At 47.7% G+C, this 19,867-nt stretch overlaps 1 pseudogene; it reads left to right on the top strand.

Annotated features, from left to right (window-relative positions):
- Nucleotides 1–10,246: 10,246 nt before the first annotated feature.
- On the top strand, nucleotides 10,247–11,214 carry LOC117074597 (annotated as a pseudogene).
- The last annotated feature ends 8,653 nt before the right edge of the window (nucleotides 11,215–19,867 follow it).

Genomic DNA, 19,867 nt, shown 5'->3' with positions numbered 1-19,867 from the left:
GGATCAGGATCGCCAGGGTGGGACCTGGATATTTCCCACAGTCACCAGACGTGTTGCTCAGAGGGAGGTTCCTGGCCAGCAGCTCTGTTGGCATCGCCTGGGAGCTTGTTGAAAATACAGAATCTTGAGCTCTGCCCAGACTTACTCCATCAGAATGTGCATGGTAAATGATCCCTGCTGACCCGGGCACTGGGGTTCGAGGACCTCGGCCCTGCCAAATCTGAAATCCAAAGCTAGGCCAAAGTACACTTATGGAATCAGGATGCTGAATCTAAGTTAAATGCAGAAGCATCCTTTGAGCAAAAGTGGTGGAGTGGGCTGAATTATGACCCTCTCAAAAGATGTCCATGTCTCAGAAACGCAGAATGTGACCTTATTTGGAAACAAGGTCTTTGCAGATACAATGAAAAATCTTGAGGTGAAATCACCCTGAATTATCCAGGTGGGTCCCAAATCCAATGACAAGTGTCCTTGTAAAAGAAGAGGAGAAGATATAGAGACAAAGGCAAGAAGGTCATGTGAAGACAGAGACAGAGATTGGAGTGATGCAGCCACAAGCCAAGAAATACCTGGAGCCACCAGAAGCTGGAGGAGGCAGGAAAGATCCTCCCCTCAAGCTTTTGGAGTGCACACCCCTGCAGAAACCTTGGTTTTGGACTTCTGGCTTCCAGAACAGTGAGACATTACTTTCGTGTTGTTGTAAGCCAGCAAGTTCGTGGTAATGATTACAGCAACCACAGGAAACTAAAGCAGGTAGCCTTTTCAGACTCTGCAGAGGAAAAAAAAGCATGGCTAAAGTTACCCAAGAAAGATTTGATGAACCCACCAGTCCCCAGTCACAGCAATCTTAGCTTTGTTCCCAGAATTAGCTGACTTCCTCCACCCCATTTCCTTACTCCTTTTTAATGCTCTGTAAAACCCAAAGACAGCTGAGACCTGGTCCTGCATGGCTGGTTGATCACCAGACCGTCAAAAGCTGCTGGCTCCTTCATGCTCCCAAACATGACTATTTTATTTACTCCTAACTTCACCTTGTTTGGAAATTATTTAAAGCAGTTTCAGTGAAGTGAAACTGAGTCATATTTTAATTGCTTAAGTACCACTTCAAAACAGACTTTATGAGTTCACTTGGATCAACAAACAGAAGAAGGAAACAAAAGAAAAAAAGAAAAAGAAAAGAAAAGAAACAAAAGAAAAAAGAATAAAAACAGATGTCAACAAGTCCTTTGGCAAATGATCCCACAATGGCTTCATTTTCTGAGCTTAGATGGCGCTAGATGAGGTTAATTTAAAACGAGGTATCCTAGTACTAGATTCAAATGCACAGAAACTCTGAAGGTTCTGGGATCATTTTCCTTTTAGAAAGTTTTCAGGATTCAAAGATAAAGATTCAGGGCAGTGGTTCTCAACTTTGACTCACACTAGAATCATCTGGGGAGCTTAAAAAGAACAGCCACATTCCAGACCCTCCCCAGATCAGGGAAATCAGAATCTTGTGGGGTAGAGCCCACCCTGGGGCTCCATGGAACCCCCCAGCCAGACCCTGCACCCAACTCCACACTGACTCCCACATGCTGCAGGGTGTACTGTGGTCACGTGCCCAGGGCTGGCCAATCAGATGTGCTCACCCTGAGCTCACCTGTGAAGGGGCAGGCACCATCCGGATCCATTCTGCCAGGTGTGGTCAGGGCTCCCAGGCAGTGCTGGTGTGGACAGCGGTGGGATAGCTGTGGGCTGGCACCCTGTTGTACAGATGAGGACACAGCTCAGAGGGACCCAGAGAGTTGTCCAAAGTCCCATAACTAAGGACTGGCAGAGCTGGGATTTGAATCCAGCCCCTCTGGCTGCAACACCTGCCACCTTTCCTCCCTTGAACCAGCTCCGTGCCTTAATTAGGGGCAGTGTTGGCGGGGCACAGCGGTTCATGCCTGTAATCCCAGCACTTTGGGAGCCCGAAGCGGGCGGATCACCTGAGGTCAGGAGTTCAAGATCAGCCTGGCCAACATGGTGAAACCCCATCTCTACCAAAAATACAAAAATTAGCTGGGTGTGGTGGCAGGCACCTGTAATCCCAGCTATTCAGGAAGCTGAGGCAGGAGAATCGCTTGAACCCAGGAGGTGGAAGGTGCAGTGAGCTGAGATGGTGCCATGGCACTCTAGCCTCAGCGACAAGAGAGAAACTCCATCTCAAAAAAAAAAAAAAAAAAGAAAAGAAAAGAAAAGAAACAAAAGAAAAAAGAATAAAAACAGATGTCAACAAGTCCTTTGGCAAATGATCCCACAATGGCTTCATTTTCTGAGCTTAGATGGCGCTAGATGAGGTTAATTTAAAACGAGGTATCCTAGTACTAGATTCAAATGCACAGAAACTCTGAAGGTTCTGGGATCATTTTCCTTTTAGAAAGTTTTCAGGATTCAAAGATAAAGATTCAGGGCAGTGGTTCTCAACTTTGACTCACACTAGAATCATCTGGGGAGCTTAAAAAGAACAGCCACATTCCAGACCCTCCCCAGATCAGGGAAATCAGAATCTTGTGGGGTAGAGCCCACCCTGGGGCTCCATGGAACCCCCCAGCCAGACCCTGCACCCAACTCCACACTGACTCCCACATGCTGCAGGGTGTACTGTGGTCACGTGCCCAGGGCTGGCCAATCAGATGTGCTCACCCTGAGCTCACCTGTGAAGGGGCAGGCACCATCCGGGATCCATTCTGCCAGGTGTGGTCAGGGCTCCCAGGCAGTGCTGGTGTGGACAGCGGTGGGATAGCTGTGGGCTGGCACCCTGTTGTACAGATGAGGACACAGCTCAGAGGGACCCAGAGAGTTGTCCAAAGTCCCATAACTAAGGACTGGCAGAGCTGGGATTTGAATCCAGCCCCTCTGGCTGCAACACCTGCCACCTTTCCTCCCTTGAACCAGCTCCGTGCCTTAATTAGGGGCAGTGTTGGCGGGGCACAGCGGTTCATGCCTGTAATCCCAGCACTTTGGGAGCCCGAAGCGGGCGGATCACCTGAGGTCAGGAGTTCAAGATCAGCCTGGCCAACATGGTGAAACCCCATCTCTACCAAAAATACAAAAATTAGCTGGGTGTGGTGGCAGGCACCTGTAATCCCAGCTATTCAGGAAGCTGAGGCAGGAGAATCGCTTGAACCCAGGAGGTGGAAGGTGCAGTGAGCTGAGATGGTGCCATGGCACTCTAGCCTCAGCGACAAGAGAGAAACTCCATCTCAAAAAAAAAAAAAAAAAAGAAAAGAAAAGAAAAAGAATTAGGGACAGTGTTCTGGACTCTGGCTCTCAGGCCTAGCTCTCTGACTCTCCCAGCGCATCCATGAACAACCAAACACGCCTCCTGCTTTTTTTCAGAGTTAACTTTGTCATTGAAGTATCAGACACATACAAAAAAGATCAAAGATCCTAAGTGTGCAGCTCAATAAATTTTGACAAAGCAAACCCACTCATTTGTAATCAGAACCCAGACCAAGAAACAGAACAGGGCCAGCACCCTAGAGACTCTCTCAGGGTCCCTCGACTGGTTCTGCCTGTTTTTGAGCTTTGTAGTAACAGCATAATATAGTGAGAGCACATTCTTTTCGTGTCTGGCTTCTTTGACTCAGCGTGGGTGAGAGTCATCCATGCTGCAGTACGTAGCTGAGGTTTCTCCATCCTTTGTGTTGTCTGGTGTGAAGGGCCATAGCCGGCTTACCTGTTCTATTGTGAATGGGCATTTGATGTTCAAATGGTGCTGCTAGGAATATTCTCTTCTTGTGCCTGTCTTTTGGCACCAGTGTGTACCCAATACTCTCTCTCTTTTTTTTTTTTTTTTTTTTTTTTATTGAGACGGAGTCTTTTGCTCTGTCGCCCAGGCTGGAGTGCAGTGGCCCGATCTCGGCTCACTGCAAGCTCTGCCTCCCAGGTTTACGCCATTCTCCTGCCTCAGCCTCCCAAGTAGCTGGGACTACAGACGCCTGCCACATCGCCTGGCTAATTTTTCTGTATGTTTAGTAGAGACGGGGTTTCACCGTGTTGGCCAGGATGGTCTCAATCTCCTGACCTCGTGATCCGCCCGTCTTGGCCTCCCAAAGTGCTGGGATTACAGGCTTGAGCCACCGCGCCCGGCCTCCCAATACTCTCTTAAGAAATGCTTTTTTTTGCTAAATTGAGCAGAGTTGGTCTCTGTTGCTTACAACCAAGCACCTTGGTTGATGCCATTTATAAGCAATACTATTGTTCCCACTTTACAGAGGAGGAAACTGAGGTTCAGAGAGAGGTTCGGCCACAGGCCAGGCCTTAGTTATAAGGCCATGTCACTAAAGAGTAGCAGAGCCGGGATTTGATCAGAGCTGCCCTCTTAACCACTAGTTAAAGCACACAAGTGCATCTCCGCCCCCTTAGACCTGCCTCATGCCATGCAGTGGTTTAACAGGTAATACCCACCCCCTTGATGGAAATGGCTGGGGCGGGGGACTGAGAGCTGCACTGATGATGCAGTCCTGGGCAGGGCTTGGGATGTCACCAGTGTGCAGGAGCCCTGAGAGGAGGATCAGTCCCTTTCAAGAGGGCCATGAGGGAGGGGGAAGCCTTCTGGGCTGCCACTGTGCCTGGCATCAGCCCTTCCCGAGGGAGGCTCCTCCCTGAGGGCAGGGGAGCTTCCTTTTGGAGGAGAGGGCAGGCTCCTTGACTGGGCAGAGCGGTGGTCTGGGCATTGCTGAAGCGGCCAGTGGAGACAGGGATCCCAGCCTTGAGACTCACCCTCTGTCTCCCACGGGAATCCTAAGTATGAAAACGATGCTTCTGACTGACCGTCTGGCAGCCTCTGGTGAGGAGCTGTCCCTACCCACTCACCTCTGCAAATAGCAGAACGGCATATGGTGGCAGAAGAAAGGGTCCAGAAGGTAGTTCTTCCGCTGAATGACCCATGTGATGGGCTGCTCCGTGACGCATTGGAGTGGGGATCATTTCCTTGCAGTGGAGGAGTGGATCAGAGGCCGGGCTTGTCACATGGGAGTCCCTCCTGGGGATGGGCCACCGCCGGATCCCTCTGTAAACAGCATTTGCATCAGATTCACTGCTCCAGAAAGTGGGGATCAGGGTCCCTGAAGCCAAGGAGCAGGCATAGAAGAGGCCAGAGGTGACTGGCAGCATGTTTGACAGGATGCATAAATCTTGTTAAATGGGAGAGAAGCCAAACACACTGGCTGAGTATGGCAATTTAGTCCTTCCTAGGTCATTCCCTGCAGGGGCTGCAGGCCTCAGTGTGGTTCTGACCTGCAGCAGCTGCAGCAGCATCTAGGAACTTGTTAGACTTACCGGTTTTCAGGTTGCTACTTAATCGGAAATTCTGCAGGTGGGGGCCAGCACTCTGTTTTAATATGCCAAGGGGATTCTGACGCATGCTCAAGTTTGAAAGCCACTAGCATAATGCAATATGAAGATGCAATCCCATCTCACAGCTGAGGAAACAGAAGGTCTGAGCCAGTTTTACCCCACGTTACACAATTAATAGGAAAGACTTAACAAAATTAGGTGCAGCTGTGAATAACAGAAATCGAACTCCAGAGCACCATGAACTAAACAAAAACAAAACAACTTTAAAAAAAATTGTTTATTTTTCCTTCATGGTCCAAGATAACTGCTGAAGCTCCAGCCATTGTGTCCACATTCTAGGCAGTAAAAAGGAGGGAAAGGGCTGGGTGCAGCAACTCATGCCTGTAATCCCAGCACTTTGGGAGGATGAGGCAGGAGGTCAGGAGTTGGAGACCAGCCTGGCCAACATGGTGAAACCCCATCTATACAAAAAATACAAAACCAGCTGGGCGTAGTGGCATGCACCTGTAATCCCAGCTACTCAGGAGGCTGAGGCAGGAGAATCGCTGGAACCCAGGAGACGCAGGTTGCAGTGAGCTGCGATCGTACCACTGAGCTCCAGACTGGTCGACAGAGTGAGACTCTGTCTCAAAACAAAAACAAAAACAAACAAACAAACAAACAAAACAAGTAAAAGGACGAAGGTCCCACCCTGTCCCTGTAGGGGCACTTCCTGAAATTGTATATATGGCTTCATCTTACATCTCACTGGCCGCAATTTAGTCAATTGCTTCACCTAGCACAAAGAGAGGCTGGGAGAAGGAAGTCTCGTCCTAAGTGACCATGCACACAGGTAAAACTTTGGGTTCTGCTGCTCTAGAAGAGCCTCGATATTGGAGGACAACCAGGCAGCCTCTGCCACAAGGGTGTATCTGAGAATCAACCCAGGGCTGCTAATTTCACCATCTGAAGTTATGACTTTGTTTAAGTGTTGTCTTTATCTTCCTCTTTTAGAAGTCCCACCGAAAGCAAGCCTTCTTGGAAGCCTTCTCCTTCTCCTTTGCTGCTATTTGCTATTGAATATAGAACTTTAAAAATTAAATTAAATACCTAATGTAAGAGAAGCTTGTTCAGAGTCTGGCACATGGAAGGCACTCAGAATGTGGTTGCTGCTACGTATTTAACACAGTCCTTCCTAGCGAGGCCCAGCTGGCCCCTGGAAAGTTTTACCTCTTAGACTCTCAATCCCACCGCCACACCCTGCCTGCATGCACAGACTTGCACACAAATCCTGGTCGTTTCACTGGACTTTAAGAATAATCAGTGCTGGCTGGGCACAGTGGCTCACTCCTATAATCTCAGCACTCTGGAAGGCTGAGGTGGGTGGATCACTTGAGGTCAGGAGTTCGAGACCAGCCTGGCCAACATGGTGAAACCCTGTCTCCACCAAACAAACAAACAAACAAAAATTAGCCAAGTGTGGTAGCACATGCCTGTAGTCCCTAGCTACTTAGGAGGCTGAGGCAAAAGAATCACTTGAACCCGGGAGGCAGAGGTTGCAGTGAGCCGAATTTGAGCCACTGTACTCCAGCCTGGTTAACAGAGCAGGACTCTGTCTCAAAAAAAAAAAAAAAATAGAAAAGAAAAAAGAAAAAAAAATCAGTGCTGTTTGATTGGGTCTGGAGAATGCAAGCCACAGCTCAGGAAAGCAACTACATTGGGAGAGAAAAGTCATCTCATCGTTTCTTGTACAAGCCTGGAAGTAGGCCTTGAGAACAAAGCTGGGCTCAGGGCTACTGTGATGGGATGTCTATCCTAGTGTTTGTCATTTGAGCTTTTCCTTTGTAGGTGCAGCCTTCCTGGGTTCCAGGGACTTGGTGCCCTTACCTACGGACCATTGGGTGCCGCTTCCGGCTTGTTGCCAGTGTTCAGGCTTGTGGTTGCCCCTGTGTTGCCTGACTGGGTCAGGCTGGATGGAGCCGGGAGGGCTGTTTGCGTTGGCGGCTTTTCCCTGTCGAGTGTCACACACGAATGCAGCCTACGAAATCCAATTTAACATAAATCTTGCCGTTTGGACCAAGGCAAGTGAGCCTTATTCAAATCCAAACAGTCTTTTGTTGAGCTGGGAAACAGACAACAGCTGATGCTGTGTTGTTCAGTTGCAACTGCCCTAATTACAGATAAACACTAATTTCACAGGATTTTTTAGAGTGAAGCAAATCTTTTGAAAGAAGTGTCCTCATTTAAAAACTACAGCTCGAGAGGGCTATAAGGGTTCATTTTATTTACTGATACTGTGGACTGCGTCAATTCCTGAATCTCATTTGTTCAACCTCCCAGGGCTATTGTGAGAAGCAAAATGAATTTCAAATGAGGTAACGTTTGTGGAGGTCCCTAATGTAGAGCAAAACAATCCAACAGCTACAGTAATATTGTGCCTTCAACGCCCTGCACCTTGCAGCTGCGTCCCATTGACAATGACCTCTGAGCGTGAGCTCCAGGGCCTCTCCCCTCACTCCGCGGGCCACTCCCCACGGGTACCTCACCTCCTTCTTCCTCTTTCCTTGAATTTGGCTTCTCAACATTCGCTCCGTGGCTCAAATGTCACCTTGTCGAGGAAAAGGTGTCCAATCAGTACTTGCCGTGGTGCTCTGCCCTGTGTCTTTCTGAGTTCTTAGTCCCATGAGATAATCTGAGGCATTGGTTGGCTTGTTTTTATCTCTCTTCTCCTTAGGAGCACCAGCTCCATGAGGGCAGAGACCTTGTCTGTCTTGTTCACACCTGCATCTCCTGTGTCCAGAATAGTGTCTTGTGCCTAGTAGAGATGGATATATGTTGATTGGGAGTTTGGCTTGGGGAGCAAAGGAGAAAGTGAACTGTTAAGAAATTATGGCATTTAGCATTATCTAAGAACCTGAAGCAGTACCTGGAGTCTCTGGGGTCCCTGAGTACCTGGAGCAGGTGTGTGGAGTGGTACCCAGAGTCCCTGGAATCTCTAAGTACCTGGAGCAGGTGCGTGGAGAGGTACCTGGAGTCCCAGAATCCCTAAGTACCTGGAGTAGGTGTGTGGAGCACTACCCAGACTCCCTGGAATTCCTAAGTACCTGGAACAGGTGTGTGGAGTGGTACCTGGAGCAGGTGTGTGGCATGGTACCTGGGGTCCCTGGAATCTCTAAGTACCTGGAGCAGGTGTGTGGCATGGTACCTGGAGTCCCTGGAATCTCTAAGTACCTGGAGCAGGTGTGTGGCGTGGTACCTGGAGTCCCTGGAATCTCTGAGTACCTGAAGCAGGTGTGTGGTGTGGTACGGGGAGTCCCTGGAATCTCTAAGTACCTGGGGCAGGTGTGTGGAGTGGTACCTGGGGCAGGTGTGTGGAGTGGTACCTGGAGCAGGTGTTTGGCATGGTACCTGGAGTCTCTGGAATCTCTGTGTACCTGGAGCAGATGTGTGGAGTGGTACCTGGAGTCCCAGGATCCCTAAGTACCTGGAGCAGGTGTTATGTGAGAGATTTTGATACCCAAGAAGCTTACAGATTAATATAGTAATTTGCAGTATTCAAATAAGTGCCACTAATGTGCGAGGTGGCAGGTGGTAGAAGTAGAAGGTTATAAATACAGTCGGAACTGCAGGAGACACACAGTTGTGGACACTGGAGCTATTCTCCTTGGAGAAGGGCATGGAGTTGCACCTCGGTCAGCAGTCTCCTCTGTCACCTCTGGCATTTTGCATCTGCCCTTCCACGGCTGCTACCTGTCACTGTTGGCTCTGGGCCTTCCCTTTGAGCAGCCGTTCTACAGTGGAGGCCCTGGTGCTGCCTCCACTCGGTCACACACTGCATGGCCACTGCTGGTCAGGGTCCAGGCTGGACACAGGACCAACTGCTCTGCGAGGTCCATCCTGCAAGACTAGAGCCTGCAAGACCATCAGTGGGCCAGGAGGCCATGCAGAGGTGGCACTGGTACTGTGCTTTCATTTTAGTTTAAGATACTCTTTGACTTTTTTGTGTATGTGTGATGGAGTTTCGCTCTTGTTGCCCAGGCTGGAGTGCAATGACACAATCTCCGCTCACCACAACCTCCGCCTCCCGAGTTCCAGTGATTCTCCTGCCTCAGCCTCCCGAGTAGCTGGGATTACAGGCATGCACCACCATGCCCAGCTAATTTTGTATTTTTAATAGAGATGGGGTTTCTCTATGTTGGTCAGGTTGGTCTCAAACTCCCGACTTCAGGTTATCTGCCCAGCTCGGCCTCCCAAAGTGCTGGGATTACAGGTGTGAGCCACTGCGCCCAGCTACTCTTGACATTTTTTAAAAGAATGTTCTCTATCTCATTCTCATCCATATATCCCTTATGAGAGAAGCCAGGAAACCAGTTCTGAGGATGTCAGTCTGGCTAGTAAAACCCTGAGGATTCCATCTTCAAGGGTACCTTGACTGTTGTGTTCAAAGAAAGCTTTGAACAACAAATGTAAAAACCCTGCCAAGCCAAGTCCACCGAGTAGCTCATTAAAATGTATTTAGGTTGAGGCTTATTTTTTTAAGCTTACTTTATCAGAAAAAAAGAAAAAAAATTGGATTTAGATACTGAGGAAGGCTTCTTGCACAGAGAGGGACATCTGTTGTCTTAGTTCTATGATCTCAATGCTTAGACAGGCCACTCACCCCAGCAGGGCAGAGTTGTTCTTATGTCCCAGGGGGCCGCTGCAGAAGGATTGCAGACTCTCTCCCTCCTGTCATCACCTTGGGCCTTCCCCGCCAGCACCTCCATTCCTGAGGCTCACGTGGGAGAGACAGTGTGGAGAGAAATGGAGAAGAGAACAGGACTTCTTAAACAGCACCAGCAAGAATAGTCTTACAATGAAGTGTGCACCACGGGAGCGCTGTACCGGCTGGCATGGAGGAACGCCACACAGGCTGGCATGGAGGAGCGCTGTATCAGCTGGCATGGAGAAGCGTGGCGATTTCAAGCTGACCCTTGGCTGCAACAGCCTGGGTCCAGGCGGTGTTCGCTGCTTTGGCGACGGCAGCAGAGCTCCCTTGTGGACGCCTGGTTGGGCACCCACCCTAAATATTTAGAAATGATGGAATTAGGCCAGGCAGGGTGGTTCATGCCTGTAATCCCAGCACTTTGGGAGGCCGAGGCAGGTGGATCACGAGGTCAGGAGTTCGAAACCAGCCTGACCAACATGGTAAAACCTCATCCCTACTAAAAATACAAAAATTAGCCGGGCGTGGTGGCAGGTGCCTGTAATCCCAGCTACTCAGGCGGCTGAGGCAGGAGAATTGCTTGAACCCAGGACGCAGATGTTGCAGTGAGCCAAGATCATACCACTGCACTCCAGCCTGGGGGACAAGAGCGAGACTCCGTTTCAAAAACAAAAAAAAGAAATGATGGAATTAGACATAGAAGATGCCACGCATGTTTATATAGCATTCTTGGTTTACCTGGACCTCATAGAAAGCAAAACTGACACGAAGTAAACTGTGTCAGATTACCAGAACTCCAGTTCAACTGCCTTGTTGGTATGAGATAGAAGAGGAAGGGTTACAGACTGTGGTGCCCACCCCCATCACTGCTTCCCTCAGCCATAACAGGATAAGGGAGATCTTGAAGGTATCTCGAAAATTGCAAGGTGATCCAGATTTGTAAAAGATGTCTTTTACTTTGGCCATAGCGGAGTCTAATTCTACAATAATCTTTTATAAACTTACTGATGGACTTATGCTGCCAGACCCTCAGAATATTTCTCTTAGAAGATGACAACTATGTTTCCTGATGCTTGTTTTATTCATACAAGATTGGATTTGAGACTCATCAGAGTGCTTCATCTTTTATCTCAGAGATAGTCAGGGTTGACTTAGTGAGGGCTGACTTCCCTATTCCATAAGGTTTTCATTCTGAAGAATAAAACTTCCCCAGGGGCTGGGCGCGGTGGCTCACGCCTGTAATCCAAGCACTTTGGGAGGCCGAGGCAGGCGGATCACAAGGTCAGGAGTTCAAGACCAGCCTGACCAACATGGTAAAACCCTGTCTCTATTAAAAATATCAAAAAATTAGCTGGGTGTGGTGGTGCCCACCTGTAATCCCAGCTACTCAGGAGGCTGAGGCAGGAGAATCGCTTGAACCCGAGAGGCGGAGGTTGCAGTGAGCCAAGATCACACCACTGCACTCCAGCCTAGATGACAGAGTGAGACGCCAGAAAAAAAAAAAAAAAAAACCCTCCCCAGGTAGAATATTTTTTCTTTCTTAAAAAATATAGGATGGTTTATTTAAAACTTTCTTATCTAGAGATAGTTTAATTACAGTTGTATACAGGTTTACGCCTAGGATGTGTCCAGACGGGTGGAACCTGTATGCTGCTTTTGTCATCCCACACTCAGAGTTGCTTCTGTTTATTGCTCCCACGGCTAGCTCATTGTTGAAACTGCGATCTCTTTCTCTTACTCAACTCTCTCAGTGCCTTTTGGCCACTGCAGCTATCTTGGAATGGCATTTTATACATACCTTGTCATCTACTTCTGTCTGCTTTTTCCTCTCCAGTAGAAAGTAAAAGATTTCTTTCAATTGGTCTTCCTGTTGCAATGACTGTTATTTCTCTTTTTTGGTTAACTTTAAATCAAAGTTCAAAATATGTTCATCCAGAGTGTAAACTTACATGTCTTGAGTAGCAAGGACAGGAGACATGCTACCCACAAGAGTTCTGGACCTTCCCTTTCATTCTTAGCACCACCATCCTTATTATATCAGAGCTTGAATATTACAAGAGAGATAGTGTGGGATAGTATCAGTTTTAAAAATGTCTTCATTAATTAGACCCAGTTATTCCACTTTTGTTAATGTCTCTCAAATTGTACAAAGTATGAAAAATTATATGCACAAAGATGTTGTGAGTGACATTACTTTTATTAGCCCAAATTATAAATCACTTAAAAGTTTGGGGTAAAGATTGGCAAACTTTTTCTATAAAGGGTCAGAAAGTAAACATTTTAGGTGCTTTCTTTTTTCTTTTTGGAGACAGAGTCTCACTCTGTTGCCCAGGCTGGAGTGCAATGGCGCAATCTCGGCTCACTGCAACCTCCACCTCCTGGGTTCAAGCGATTCTCCTGCTTCAGCCTCCCTAGTAGCTGGGACTACAGGTGCCTGCCACCACACCAGGCTAATTTGTATTTGTAGAGACAGGGTTTCACCATATTGGCCAGGCTGGTCTCAAACTTCTGACCTTGGAATCCGCCTGCCTCGGCCTCCCAAAGTTCTGGGATTACAGGTATGAGCCACCTCGCCCAGCTATTTTAGGTTTTGAAACCTACTGTCACTGTCATAACTTGTCAACACTGCTGTGTGAAGCATAAAAGTAGCCATACCCAATACATAAACAACACGGCACGACTTTGTTCCAGTAAAACTTCATTTACAAATGTGGTGCCATAGTTTGCCATCCCTGGGTCTAGGAAATAGTTGATAAACAGATATATACAAATGATACATAATGTGCTTATTAAAAATTAGGGCCGGGCACAGTGGCTCACGCCTGTAATCCCAGCATTTTGGGATGCCGAGGTGGGCAGATCATGAGGTCAAGAGATTGAGACTATCTGGCCAACATGGAGAAACCCCGTCTTTACTAAAAATACAAAAATTAGCCAAGCGTGGTGGTGGGCACCTGCAGTCCCAGCTACTCGGGAGGCTGAGGCAGGAGAATCACTTGAACCCAGGAGGCGGAGGTTGCGGTGAGCAGAGATCACGTCACTGCACTCCAGCCTGGTGACAGAACAAGACTCTGTCCCAGAAAAAAAAAAATAATAAAATTAGTAATGAGTATTATTAAAAACATGAACGTATACATTAAGTAAAAATTGCAAGATGCAAAAGTGTATGAGTGGGTGTAATCATGGCTGAAATAACACATCAAACATTTGATAATAAGATGACAAACTAAATCAAATTACTAACTGTGGTTATAGTGGGATGCTAGGCAGTAAATGGATGACTTTGTCTTTTCTCAGTGTTTGTTTTCATTTGTATTACTTTTATAATAAAAATGTTTTAAAATTAAAAAGAAAGAACGAAGTGAGAGTGTCTAAGGTGTGGGAGCACTCTGCTCCATGAAGGGGAGTTATGCTGACCTGCCATTTTGCCCAGACTTTCTTCCTTCACCCTTCATCATCCTCTGGAGGCCTGGGATGCTCCAGCAGTCACACTTATCCCCTCTCCATGGGGCTGTCTCTCAGTAGGAGGAGAAGTGATGTCAGGATTCACAGCCCGGCTTTGGCAGCATTTTATCCCTGGCAGCACCACCATTTACATAGCTGTGTGCATGGTTCAATTATGCTGTGCCTTTCTTCCCTCTTCTATAAATTATGGAGTTATCATTGAGGCTGGAAATGAACAATGAGGACTGAACAGTGAATTCATGTCTGGCTGTGGGAATGTGCCAGGCAGAAGGCATCACTCAGTACTGTTGGCTGTTGTGTGACTATCATCATTGCTGCCACCACCATCACCATCATGATCATCACCATCACCACTATCATCACCATCACCACCATCACCATCATCACCATCACCATCATGACCATCACCATCTCCACTATCACCATTGTCACCATCACCATCACCACCATCATCACCATCACCACCATCACCATCATCACCATTACCACCAGCATCACCATCACCATCATCACCATCACCATCATCACCATCATCACCAGCATCACCATCACCATCATCACCATCACCATCATCACCATCACCACCATCACCACCATCACCATCATCACCATCACCACCATCAACACCATCACCAGCACCACCATCACCATCACCAGCATCACCATCACCATCATCACCATCATCACCATCACCATCATCACCATCACCACCATCACCATCACCATCATGACCATCACCATCTCCACTATCACCATTGTCACCATCACCACCATCACCATCACCATCATCACCATCACCACCATCACCATCATCACCATCACCACCAGCATCACCATCACCATCATCACCTCCATCACCATCATCACCATTACCACCATCACCATCATCACTATCACCACCATCAACACCATCACCATCATCACCATCATCACCATCACCAGCATCACCATCACCATCATCACCATCATCACCATCACCATCATCACGATCACCAGCATCACTGTCACCATCATCACCAGCATCACCAGCATCATCATCACCATCACCATCATCACCATCACCACCATCACCACCATCATCACCATCACCAGCATCACCATCACCAGCATCACCACCACCACCATCACCATCATCATCATCACCATCACCACCACCACCACCATCACCATTATCACCATCACCACCATCATCACCATCACCACCATCACCATCACCATCATCACCAGCATCACCATCACCATCATCACTGTCACCATCATCACCATCATCACCATCACCACCATCACCATCACCACCATCACCACCATCACCATCACCACCATCATTACCATCATCATCACCACCATCATCACCATCACCACCATCACCATCATCATCATCATCATCACCATCATCACCATCACCATCACCACCATCACCATCATCACCATCACCACCATCATCACCATCACCATCATCACCATCACCATCATCACCATCACCACCATCACCACCATCACCACCATCACCACCATCACCATCACCACCATCAACACCATCACCATCATCACCATCACCATTATCACCATCACTATCATCACCATCACCACCATCATCACCATCACCATCATCACCATCACCAGCATCACCATCACCATCATCACCATCACTACCATCACCATCATCAACATCATCACTATCACCATCCCCATCACCACCATCACCACATCACCACCATCACCATCATCACTATCACCATCACCATCACCATTACCATCATCACCATCACCATCATCACCATCATTACCATGATCATCATCACCATTGCTAACACTTATCTGTTTGCCAGGCACAGTGCTAAACACCTTTCATGGATTAATTCAGTTAATCTTCATGGTGGTAGCCCTCTGGGGTAAATGTGGTTATTATCATCCCAAGTTTACTCACAAGGAAATGGAGGTTATATATGTCCCCAGGTCACACAGCTAATAAGTGATGCAGCTGAGACTTGAACCCAGTTTGTCTGGCTTCAGGATCTGTGGGCATTTGGTCAGACCTCACAATGAGAGGGACCTAGAGGGTTAGGAAAAATACTCCTGGACCCGGTTTTCAGAGTGACCTTTTTGTTGCCCTGTACTTGGTCCCGTACATCACAGCTTATGAGAAGTCTGTGCAGGGAGGCAGGGCCTGTGCCATTTCCTGTCTGCTTGTTGCTGAACCAGAGGGAAGGACTTTGGTAAATGGAAGGGAGTGGACTTTTCAGTTGAGTCCCGTTCTGTTGCAGCCGAATGTGCACAGCTTCTGTCTCCCTGTTAAAGGGCAGTTTGCTTAAGCCTCAGAAACAGCGTGGAAAAGCAGAACCCACAGCTGGGCCACAAAAGGTCAGCCATGGATATTCACCCCTTGGTAATCCTCCAGACTCAGACTGTGAAATCCAGTTTTCTCAATTTTTGTACAGCCAAAACACAGAATGACATACTGCACCCTTCACGGTTAAAAGATGCCGCGTGAGGCCGGGCGCGGTGGCTCAAGCCTGTAATCCCAGCACTTTGGGAGGCCGAGACGGGCGGATCACGAGGTCAGGAGATCGAGACCATCCTGGCTAACACGGTGAAACCCCGTCTCTTCTAAAAATACAAAAACTAGCCGGGCGAGGTGGCGGGCGCCTGTAGTCCCAGCTACTCGGGAGGCTGAGGCAGGAGAATGGCGGGAACCCGGGAGGCGGAGCTTGCAGTGAGCTGAGATCTGGCCACTGCACTCCAGTCCGGGCGACAGAGCGAGACTCCGCCTCAAAAAAAAAAAAAAAAAAAAAAAAAAAAGATGCCGCGTGCGCGAGCACACACATACACACACATACACACACACACACACACCCCTTTATGAAAAAGGCCACAATAACAACATTAAAGAGCTTTTTTAAAAAACCTTTAAAAATTGTTTTATTTTTTATTTTTATTTTTTTATTTTTTTAATTTATTTTTATTTATTTTTATTTTTTTATTTTTTTTGAGAGGGAGTCTTGCTCTGCCGTCCGGGCTGGAGTGCAGTGGCCGGATCTCAGCTCACTGCAAGCTCCGCCTCCCGGGTTTATGCCATCCTCCTGCCTCAGCCTCCGGAGTAGCTGGGACTACAGGCGCCCGCCACCTCGCCTGGCTAGTTTTTTGTATTTTTAGTAGAGACGGGGTTTCACCGTGTTAGCCAGGATGGTCTCTATCTCCTAACCTCGTGATCCGCCTGTCTCGGCCCCCCAAAGTGCTGGGATTACAGGCTTGAGCCACCGCACCTGGCTATTTTTTTTTTTTAGAGACAGCCTCGCCCTGTCGCCTAGGCTGAAGTACAGTGGTGTGATCACAGCTCACTGCAGCCTCCACCTTCTAGGCTCAAGTGATCCTCCTGACTCAGCCTCCCTAAAGAGCTTTTTAAAATAAAGACAGTTTAGACATGATGGCTCATGCCTGTCCTCTCAGAACTTTGGGAGGCCAGGGCAGGAAGATCATTTGAGACCAGTTCAAAACCAGCCAGAGCAACATAGCAAGATCCTGTCTCTATAAAATTTTTAAAAAATTAAAACTTAGCCAGGCATAGTGGCGCATGCCTGTAGTCCTAGCTACTTGGGAGGCTGAGGCAGAGGATCACTTGAGCCCAGGAATTGGAGGCTGCGGTGAGTCATGATCATGCCACTGTACTCCAGCCTGGGTGACAGAATTAGGTCCTGTCTTAAATAAATAAAGACAGTCTGGTCCGAGTGCAGTAGCGTTTACAACTAATTGATCACAAGCAGTTACAGATCTCTTTGTTCCTTCTCCGCTTCCACTGCTTCACTCGACTTGCCTAAAAATAAAAAAATAAATAAATAAACAGCACTTGTAATTCTGCCACCGAATAACTATTTTTGAATTTGAACATTTATTATTCTCTTATTTACTGTCCTTTTTAAAGCCTTGGAGAAACACAGCCATGGGGTCTTTTAGCCAGAAACCTAACCCAGCTTCTTCCTTTGACTAAGGAAGAGACTGACATTCAAAGGGTTGTGTGATAGGATTTTACATGGAACAAGCAGAGGTAATGCCTCTAGCAGGGTTTCCCTGAGGAGGCTCTACCTGATCCTGAAACTCACCAGACACGGTCCAATCTCATGGAGAATTTTGTTCACAGGCAAACCATTCCTTATCTAGATGAAATTTTGGTCATTTATTAAAGACTGTTCTATTGAACAAAAATTAAACTTTGACCAGTGAATTAAGTTCATTAGGAAAATCATGAACAAGTTAATCACTAAAAATAGATGGAAATTTCCTTAACGTCTACTTTTTATCAAAAACCAATAGCAAATACAAAATGTAATAGTAAAGCATTCACCATATTCCCACTGAGTCCAGAAAAAGACAAGAGCTATGAAACTATCACCCATTTTTATTCAGGAAGTCCTACCAATCAAATAGAATAAAGAAAAGAAGTAAGTGTTAGTAAGATTAAAATGCAAGAGACAAGCCCATCAGTTGTTGGTGATGTGATTGACTGATCCAGAAAATTCAAAAGAATCAATTAAAAACGCGTCAGAAAAATTTTTAGAAATACTTACTGAAAATAGGCCGGGCGCGGTGACTCACGCCTGTAATCCCAGCACTTTGGGAGGCTGAGGAGGGTGGATCATGAGGTCAGGAGATCAAGACCATCCTGGCCAACCCGGTGAAACCCCATCTCTACTAAAAAATACAAAAATAAAAATAAAAATTAGCCAGACGTGGTGGCGGGCGCCTGTAGTCCCAGCTACTCAGGAGGCTGAGGCAGGAGAATGGCGTGAACCTGGGAGGTGGAGCTTGCAGTGAGCTGAGATCGTGCCACTGCACTCCAGCCTAGGTGACAGAGTAAGACTCCGTCTCAAAAAAAAAAAAAAAAAAGAAAAGAAAAGAAAAGAAAAAAGAAATACTTATTGAAAATAACCAATTTTAAAAGGCTATAGAGCCAGTTGTGGTGACAGGTGCCTGTAATCTCAGCTACTTGAGAGGCTAGGGTGGGAGGGTAACTGGAGCTCAGGAGTGCGAGGCTGCCATGAACTATGATTGCACCACTGCTCTCCAGCCTGGGTCACAGAGTGAGACTCCAACTCCTAAAAAAAAAAAAAAAAAAAAGTGGGCCGGGCGCGGTGGCTCAAGCCTGTAATCCCAGCACTTTGGGAGGCCGAGACGGGCGGATCACGAGGTCAGGAGATCGAGACCATCCTGGCTAACACGGTGAAACCCCGTCTCTACTAAAAACTACAAAAAACTAGCCGGGCGAGGTGGCGGCGCCTGTAGTCCCAGCTACTCGGGAGGCTGAGGCAGGAGAATGGCGTGAACCCGGGAGGCGGAGCTTGCAGTGAGCTGAGATCCGGCCACAGCACTCCAGCTTGGGTGACAGAGCGAGACTCCGTTTCAAAAAAAAAAAAAAGTGTACAGAAAAAAAATGATACAGTAATGAAGTGTCCCTCATTTCAAAAAAAAAAAAAAGTGTACAGAAAAAAAATGATAAGGTAATGAAGTGTCCCTCATAGACACCTGGACACTCTCTGGTTCTTTTTTTTTTTTTTTTGAGACGGAGTCTCGCTCTGTCGCCCAGGCTGGAGTGCAGTGGCGCGATCTCGGCTCACTGCAAGCTCCGCCTCCCGGGTTTACGCCATTCTCCTGCCTCAGCCTCCCGAGTAGCTGGGACTACACACTCTCTGGTTCTTATCGGCTAACCTGTCTGTCTTGAGTGCTGAGCTGCTTGCCTTTCTCAGCCTGGCAGGGCCCACAGGAGCACGGGAAGCATCTGCTGAAGAATGAGCGAGTGAGTGACACCTGGCTTTGGCACCTGTGCTTTCTGGCATCTGGATGTCTGTTGTGTTGTCCCTCAGCAGCTTCCTGGCCTCTCTCCCTTCCTCCTGCACCACCTCCCTCCAAATAAGGAACGCTGCCAGAGCCTCCTCACCCCTTGGAAAGTGGACTGAGAAGAAATACTGAGCCCAGCTGGACCCACTCAGGACCACAATAACCGCAGAGGGGTGCTGGCGCTGTCCTTCCCACCAAGGCAAATCTAAATGACCTGAGGCGAAGTCAGTGTTGTCAAAAGGAAGCACAAGGCTATCAGCAACCACCCGAGGGACACCCTCAGCCCCAGATGGCCTCTTCCACTGTGGGGGAGCAACGCAGAGGAACGTGCCCCAGGACCTGTACTCAGAAGCCGACCTCTGTGTGACTGTGAAGAACAGGAGGGAATGAGGCGGGTCTTCTGTTACCTGTTCCTGCTGCCCTTAAGATTCCCTTTTGGGAAACCCTGTACAGAATTAGGGAAAACCCACCATGGGGAGGAATGATTTCTAAGACACCTGCTCCAGCCATTATTGCTGGCAACAAACCACCACAAAACTGAACTGTGTCAAATGACCCTTTTAT

This window comes from Trachypithecus francoisi, unplaced genomic scaffold (genome assembly GCF_009764315.1).
Source record: "Trachypithecus francoisi isolate TF-2019V2 unplaced genomic scaffold, Tfra_2.0 Contig01665, whole genome shotgun sequence".
Classification (NCBI taxonomy): Eukaryota; Metazoa; Chordata; class Mammalia; order Primates; family Cercopithecidae; genus Trachypithecus; species Trachypithecus francoisi.
The sequence above is the reverse complement of the archived record's forward strand: the minus strand, read 5'-3'. Positions and strand labels throughout refer to the sequence as shown.